Raw genomic sequence first — 8,375 nt, 5'->3', positions numbered from 1 at the left:
ACAGTACAAAGATAATAAGCAACACTGTCTGTCTGGAGGGGCTTCCAAATAAAACAAGTTGGCACTGATAGACCTTTTAGTTTTATATTCAAAGAGTAGAATCACTCTGTACACAAGAAGACATGACTATGCTACTGGCGGACATCTGGACAGAGCTGGGGAAAGGGGTGAAGACATGGACTTAGAAGAAAGGGAACACAGATGGTTTCATTCCATTCTGTGTCCCAGACTTGTGTTCAGCCTTTCACATAGGATGTTTCATCAGGATAATTTAAACTTTTTAACCCTCCTAGTTCTCACCTCCATTCAGCAAAGCCATGGAAGTGTGGTTATGAAATGCTCCCCTATGCCCTCAACATCCAAGTTACAGTCTAGAACAGGGGTCCCCAAACTACGGGCCACATGCGGCCCCCTGAGGCCATTTATCTATCCGGGCCCTGCCGCACTTCCGGAAGGGGCACCTCTTTCATTGGTGGTCAGTGAGAGGAGCACATCGACCATCTCATTAGCCAAAAGCAGGTCCATAGTTCCCATAGAAATACTGTTCAGTTTGTTGATTTAAATTTACTTGTTTTTTTTTATTTTAAATATTGTATTTGTTCCTGTTTTGTTTTTTTACTTTAAAATAAGATATGTGAGTGTGCATAGGGATTTGTTCATAGTTTTTTTTATAGTCCGGCCCTCCAACGGTCTGAGGGACAGTGAACTGGCCCCCTGTGTAAAAAGTTTGGGGACCCTTGGTCTAGAAGTATCAGTTCTACTGCTTCATCTGAAACTCTCTTCCCCCTGTAATCCTGGGCCTCAGAGGAAGTTCCTTCTGGGCATAAACCACAGATGCCGCTTCATGGATAGTCTCGTTTGCCTTGCCTTGGTGACTGTTTACTCTCCTCCTTGCTTTTGCTTGCTGTCCAGTCATTTAGACTTGGTGATTTGCACCTATCCTTGGTGGTAGCCCCTTTTTTCACTAATCCCTTTTTATCCGAGCTCAGCTCTGAGAGACAGTCACAGGATACCAAAGTTCTTTAGAAGTGTATGGTTATGAAGAAATTAATTTCCCCTAATATCACTATCCTATCTGTTCATTTGTACAGTTTACAGAGCTGAAGCCTTGCTGTCTATACCAGTGATTTTTAACCGCCAGTCCACAAAAGAGTTAACCACACAGATGCTGTATGAAGATTCTAGACCCAATGATCTTGGTCAAATTCACTTATGCTCAGGGTGATTTCTGTCTTAGCGGTCCCCCAAATAATTATCTTATTTTCACTGGTCCTCAAGTATAAAATAATTGAAGACCACTAGTTTATACTACTTTAGCTCCTCCTCTTTAGCCAGAACAAAAATTAGGTTCTGTCCTAGGGGTTGTGTCACAGAATGCCAGAGTATAGATTGGGATCTAGGGCTTCCTCTGCCTCTTCTAACCTCTTCTTTCTTTGCTGTTATTATCCTCTTTTCACTGTTCAGAATTAGGAGATAGAGATATTAGGGTCTATGTATAAATATTAATCTTTCTATTGAACTTCCTCTCTCTCTCAATTTTATATACATTGGGGGGAAGGCCTAAACTGGAGAATCAGAACTAGGTGTCATGTACCCCCCTTTTTAGTGGCTATCCTTAGTTTAATTTCTATTAAGGTCAAGTCTAAACTTATATTTCATATATCTAGGAGTTAAAATGAAGCACAGTCAGCCACACTTGGGTATTAAGGGTATGAAAAAACAGGTAGGCTTTTCGCAACTTAAATGATTTTTTAAGTTCTTTATAACTTGATTTTTAATCCACAGGACTCCCATAGCCTGGAATTCCAGATCAGGGTATTGCTTTCAGAGTTGAGAATCTTCACAATTCAGTTGGACCAGACCCTTTGGAATAATCTGTGTCTCAATTGCCCTATGGAGCACACACTTAATTAGTTGATGGCTATAAAATTTTCCATCAGCTATAGAAATGGGTGAGTGTTTGGTATGTTGCTATTTGTATATAAGTAAGAAACCGATAGTCTCTTTTTGTTTTTTTTGTTTGTTTGTTTTTAATTTTTATTAATGTTAATTTATTGTATTAACTTGGATTCAAGTGTCCCACTCAATATAACACCCTCCAACCCCAACAGCATGCCCCCATCACACCCCCTTTGCTTCCCTCCTCCTTCTCCCTCACCCCCCTTCCCTCTGGGATTTGCTGTCCTGTTATCTGTATGTCTGTGTTATGTATATATAATTTCACTAACCCCTTCACCTTATCTGATCCCATTCCTTCATCCCCCTTCCCTCTGACAGCTATCCCTCTGGTCCCTGTGACCCTGCCTCTGCCTCTATTTCATTCCTCATTTCACTTTGTTCATTAGATTCCACATATAAATGAGATCATAGGATATTTGTCTTTCTCTGCCTGGCTTATTTCATTTCACATTTGCAGCCACTGTGGAAAGCAGTCTGACATTTCCTCAAAAAATTAACGGAACTGCCTTTTGACTCAGCTATCCCACTTTTAGGAATATATCCTAAGAATACCAAATCACTGATTCAAAAGAAGATTGCACTCCCATGTATATTGCAGCATTGTTTAAAATAGCCAAGATCTCGAAACAGCCCAAGTGTCCATCAGTGGACGAGTAGATTAAAAAGCTGTGGTACATATACACAATGGAATACAATGCAGCTGTGAAAAAGAAGGAAATCTTACCTTTTGCAATGGCATGAGTAAACCTGGAGGCTGTTATGCTAAGTGAAATAAGTCAAATCAGAGAAAGTCAAATGCCATATGATCTCACTTATATGTAGAATCTAATGAACAAATTAAACTGATGAACAAAATGGAAACAGAGATATGGAACAGACTGATAGCTGTGGAGGGTTTGAGGGGACTGGATGATAAAAAGTGAAGGGATTAAGCAAAAAAAATAACAAAATATACAAGATGTAGAGACAGACAACAATGAGGTGATAGCAAAGGGGAATCAGAGTGAAAGGTGGGTGGTAGGTAGAGGTGGGCAAAGGGGTAGTGGAAATGAAAGAGACTTTCCTTGGGGTGATGGACACATGATACAGTGTGCAGATGATATTTTATTGAGTTTCATACCTGAACCTGTGCCCCGATAAATTCAATTGAAAATAGTTTATAAGAGAAATCAAAATTAGTATTTTTTATTATCAGATTGGCAAAAATTCAAAGTTTTGATAACACTTATTTTGTTTGAGCCCTTATGGTAAAACAGGCAGTTTATACATCATCAAAGGGAAAATAAATTGGTGTGACCCCTGGGGGGGGAGATTGGCAACATCTATCAAAATTGCAAATATGTTAACCTTTAATTCAGCAATTTCCTTCTTGGAAATATATCCTACAGTTATATTTGCATGCATGACAAATGGTATATTCAAGATTATTCATCTTGGTATTGTTAAAAATGGCAAAAAAAATAGAAACAACACAATGTGTAATAAGATGGGTCTAATTAAATAAATCACAGGCTTTTATCAAGTGGAATAATGTGTGGCTGTTAGAAAGAATGAGGAAACTGAGGTGATATGGAAGTTTCTTAGGTACATTATTTACTGAAAAAAGCAAGGTGGAGAACAGTAATTATAGTATGTTACTGTCTGTGCAAATAAAGGCATTAGAATGTATGTTTCTATGTGCTTATATTTGATTAAAACAACTCTGCAAGTATATAAGGGAACCAAAAAAAATCAATTGGTCCTAGATATGTTAGGTTTATTTCTGGACTCTCGATTTCATTCTATTCCTTTCTGTGTCTATTTTTATGCCAGTTTCATAGGGTTTTGATTTGTACAGCTTTATAGTAAGTTTAGAAACAGGAAGAATAAATGCTCCAACTGTTTCTTCTTTTTCAAGATTATTTTGTTAATCTGAGTCTCTTTCTGTTCTATATGAATTTTAAGATCAGCTTTTCCACTTATACAAAAAAGCCACTGGGATCTTGACAGGGACTGCTTTCAGCTTATAGATTGTTTTGTGGGTATTGCCATATCTTAAGTCTTCCAATATTTGGACACAGGTACTTTTCAATTTATGTAAATATTTTTGTTTGTTTTTTTAGCGCGAGAGACAGAGAGTGGGGCAGATAGGGACAGACGGACAGGAAGGGAGAGAAATGAGAATCATCAATTCTTTGTGGTGGCACTTTAGTTGTTCATTGATTGCTTTCTCACATGTGCCTTGACCAAGGGGCTACAGCTGAGCTACTGACTCCTTGCTCAAATCAGAGACCTTGGGTTCAAGCCAACAACCTTGGGCTTTAAGCTAGAGACCTTTGAGCTCAAGCCAGCAACCATATGGTCATGTCTATGATTCCACGCTCAAGCGAGTGACCCCATGCTCAAGTCAGTGACCCTGCACTCAAGCTGATGAGCCAGTGTTCAAGCCAGATGAGCCTGTGCTCAAGCTGGCAACCTTGGGGTTTTGAACCTGGGTCCTCTGCGTCCCAGGCCAGTGCTCTATCCACTGCTCCACTGCCTGGTCGGGCTATGTAAATCTTTATTTTTAGCAATAAGTTGTCTGTCAATAGACATTTTGCTTATTTATACCTTTTGGCTCTTGTGAATAATTCTGCTAAGAAGTTGTATAAATATGATATCTGTTCAAGTCCATGCTTTCAATTACTTTGGTTATATAAATAAAAGTAAAATTGTTAAAAATAGAATTATCAGGCCCTGGCCGGTTGGCTCAGTGGTAGAGCGTCGGCCTGGCGTGCGGGGGACCCGGGTTCGATTCCCGGCCAGGGCACATAGGAGAAGCACCCATTTGCTTCTCCACCCCCCTCCTTCCTCTCTGTCTCTCTCTTCCCCTCCCGCAGCCAAGGCTCCATTGGAGCAAAGATGGCCCGGGCGCTGGGGATGGCTCCTTGGCCTCTACCCCAGGTGCTAGAGTGGCTCTGGTCAAGGCAGATTGATGCCCCAGAGGGGCAGAGCATCGCCCCCTGGTGTGCAGAGCTTCGCCCCTGGTGGGCGTGCCGGGTGGATCCCGGTCGGACGCATGCGGGACTCTGTCTGACTGTCTCTCCCCGTTTTCAGCTTCAGAAAAATACAAAAAAAAAAAAATAGAATTACCATATGTTAATTATGTTTTGAGGACCTGCCATACTGTTTTCCAAAGCAGCTGGACCATTAATTTTACATTCTCATCAACAGTGCACATGGATTTCAGTTGACCCATATCCTCGCCAGCATTTGTTATTTTCTGTTTTAATAACACTCATCTCAATGTGTGTGTGAAGTGGTACCTTGTGGTTTTGCTCCGTATTTCCCTAATGTCTAGTGATATCTAACATATTTTCATGTGTTTATTAGCCGTGTGTATATCTTCTTTGAAAAAAAAAGTCAGCCCTGGCCGGTTGGCTTAGCGGTAGAGCGTCGGCCTGGCGTGCGGAGGACCCGGGTTCGATTCCCGGCCAGGGCACATAGGAGAATCGCCCATTTGCTTCTCCACCCCCCCTCCTTCCTCTCTGTCTCTCTCTTCCCCTCCCACAGCCAAGGCTCCATTGGAGCAAAGATGGCCCAGGCGCTGGGGATGGCTCCTTGGCCTCTGCCCCAGGTGCTAGAGTGGCTCTGGTCGCGGCAGAGTGACGCCCCGGAGGGGCAGAGCATCGCCCCCTGGTGGGCAGAGCGAGGCCCCTGGTGGGTGTGCCGGGTGGATCCCGGTCAGGCGCATGCGGGAGCCTGACTGTCTCTCCCCGTTTCCAGCTTCAGAAAAATACAAAAATAAAAAAAAAGTCTATTCATGGCCTTTGCCCTTAAAAATAAACTTTTAAAAATTGAGTTTTAAGAGTCCTTTTTATATTGTTGATATTAACCCCTTATATATATATATATATGATTTGCAAGTATTATCTCCTATTATTTTGGACTACCTTTTTACTTTCCTGAAAGAGTCTTTTGATACACAACAGTTTTTAATTTTGATGAAGTCCATTTTATCTATTTTTAAATGTTTTTAGTGTCATATCTAAGAAATCATTGCCAAACCCAATACCACTAAGTTCTTCCTAATGTTTTCCTCTAAGAATTTTAAAGTTTTATCTCTTAAATTTGTCTTGGATCCATTTTGAGTTAATTTTTGTGTATGGTGTAGGTAAAGTCCTAAATTCTTTTTTTTATGTGGATATCCAGTTTCTCCAACACCATTTCTTGCAAAGAATGTTTGTTTCCTGTTGTATGGTGTTGGTATCCTTGTCAAAAATCATTTGTCCATAAATGCAAAGGATTATTTCTGAGCTATCTATTCTAATTCACTGATTTATTGTCTATTTCTTTGCCAATACCATACTTTTTAGATTACCATAGTTATTGTAACAAGTTATTGTGATTTGTGAGAAATGTATATATATTGGTCATTCAGATGACCAAAATATACTTCTCATATATAGTTTGTCTTTGTCCACAGTTCCTGTCTGACAGCTCCCAAAACCGTTAAAATTTCACAAGTGATAAGAATAATGGGAGCTTCTTTTGTCATTATATTTAGTCTCTTGTCACCAGTTCCTGTAATTTACTTCAGAGCCATTAAGGTGAAATGAGTGTTTTATTATTTATAACAAGCCCCTTACATTAATTAGGTGACATTTAGAAAGCACCTAAAGATGTTAGCTCGTTGGCTGGGGAACCAGCCAAGTGGTCACAGGGTTGGAACTTTCAGTCCAAACTCCCCACCACCACCTCTTAAGAAAGGAGAGGAGATAGAGGTTTAATCAGTTACCAACAACCAATGATTTAATCAATCATACTTATGCGATGAAGCATTCATAAAAACCCAAGGGAATGGGTTTTGGAAAGTTTCTAGGTTGATGAACACATGGAGATTCTGGGATAGTTGTGAGCTGAGTAAGAGAATGGAAGTTCTGTGCCCTTTTCCTATACCTTGCCATATCTCTTCCATCTGGATTATCCTGAGTTATATCCTTTGATAAAATACCAGTCATCTAGTAAATAAAATGTTTGAGTTCTGTGAACCACTAGCAAATTAATCAGACCTATGGAGAGTGTCATTGGCACTTCCCTTCTATAGCCAGTCAGTGAGAAGCACATATAAAACCTGGACTTGGGTCCGGCATCTGAAGGTGGGGGGACAGTCTTATAAGACTGAACCCTTAATCTATGGGATCTGATATTACTTCTAGGAAGCTTCAATTTAGAATTAAATTAAATTGTAAGACATGTTGTTGATGTCCAAGAATTGCTTGATGGTGTGAGAACTACACACTTTCACACATACACACACACACATTGGAATTGGTGCTCAGGACACCTTTACTTTGGAATTAGGAAGAGTGAGTGCTGGCTTTTTTTTCTTTTTCAAAATTATGAACAAAAATGTTGCAACAGACTCATGGACACAGAGAGAAAATTGGTGTTTGCCAAAGAGAAAGAGGGTTGATGGACTGGGTGAAAAGGGTGAAGGGACTAAGAAGCACAAATTGGTAGTTACAAAATAGTCACAGGGATGTAAGTAAAGCATAGGGAATATAGCCAATAATATTGTGATAACTGTATATAGTGCTAGTAGGAGTACTGGAAATGTAAAGGGGAACACTATGTAAAGTATATGATTGTCTAACCACAAAGTTCTACAACTGAAACCAATACAAAATAAAATTGAAAGGAAAACAATATTGTTTTATCTATTTGAATTTTAAGATAAGTTTTTCTATTTCTACAAAATATATTGTTGTGATTTTAATAGAAATTGCACTGGGTCTTATAGATCGCTTTGGGTGATATTGACATCTTAATATTGTTAAGTTTTCCAATCGATAAACACAAGATGAGTTTCCATATGTTTCGATCTTTTAAAATTTACTTCAACAATGTTTTGTAGATTTCAGTGTATAAGTTTTTGGCTACTTAGTTAAATGCATACTTAAGTATTTTATTCTTTTGATGCTATTGCAATGAAATGACTTTCTTAATTTATTTTTAGATTGGTCATCGTTATTGTATAGAAATATAACCCAGTTTAGTATGTTGTTTGAATCCTGCAACTTTGCTAAACTTGCTTCTTAACTCTAAGAGAATTTTTTGTGGGATATTTAAGATTTTCTACATATGTGGCATGTCATCTATGAGCACAGATAATCTTATTCTTTTATTCCAACTTAAATACCTTTATTATTATTATTATTGTATGAGATGAAACTTCCAATACTACATTGTATGTAGAGAATGTGGACATCCTTATCTTGTTCTCTATCTTTTTTTTTTTAGGCAATTAAATTTAACAGGGTGACATTGATCAACCAGATCACATAGATTTAGAGAAAACATCTCCACATCATTTGGACAGTTGATCATGCCATATACCTATCACCCAAAGTCAAATCATCCTCCATCAACCTATATTTTGTTTCTCTTCAAGCCCC

This window comes from Saccopteryx leptura, chromosome X, assembly GCF_036850995.1.
Source record: "Saccopteryx leptura isolate mSacLep1 chromosome X, mSacLep1_pri_phased_curated, whole genome shotgun sequence".
Taxonomy (NCBI): Eukaryota; Metazoa; Chordata; class Mammalia; order Chiroptera; family Emballonuridae; genus Saccopteryx; species Saccopteryx leptura.
The sequence above is the reverse complement of the archived record's forward strand: the minus strand, read 5'-3'. Positions refer to the sequence as shown.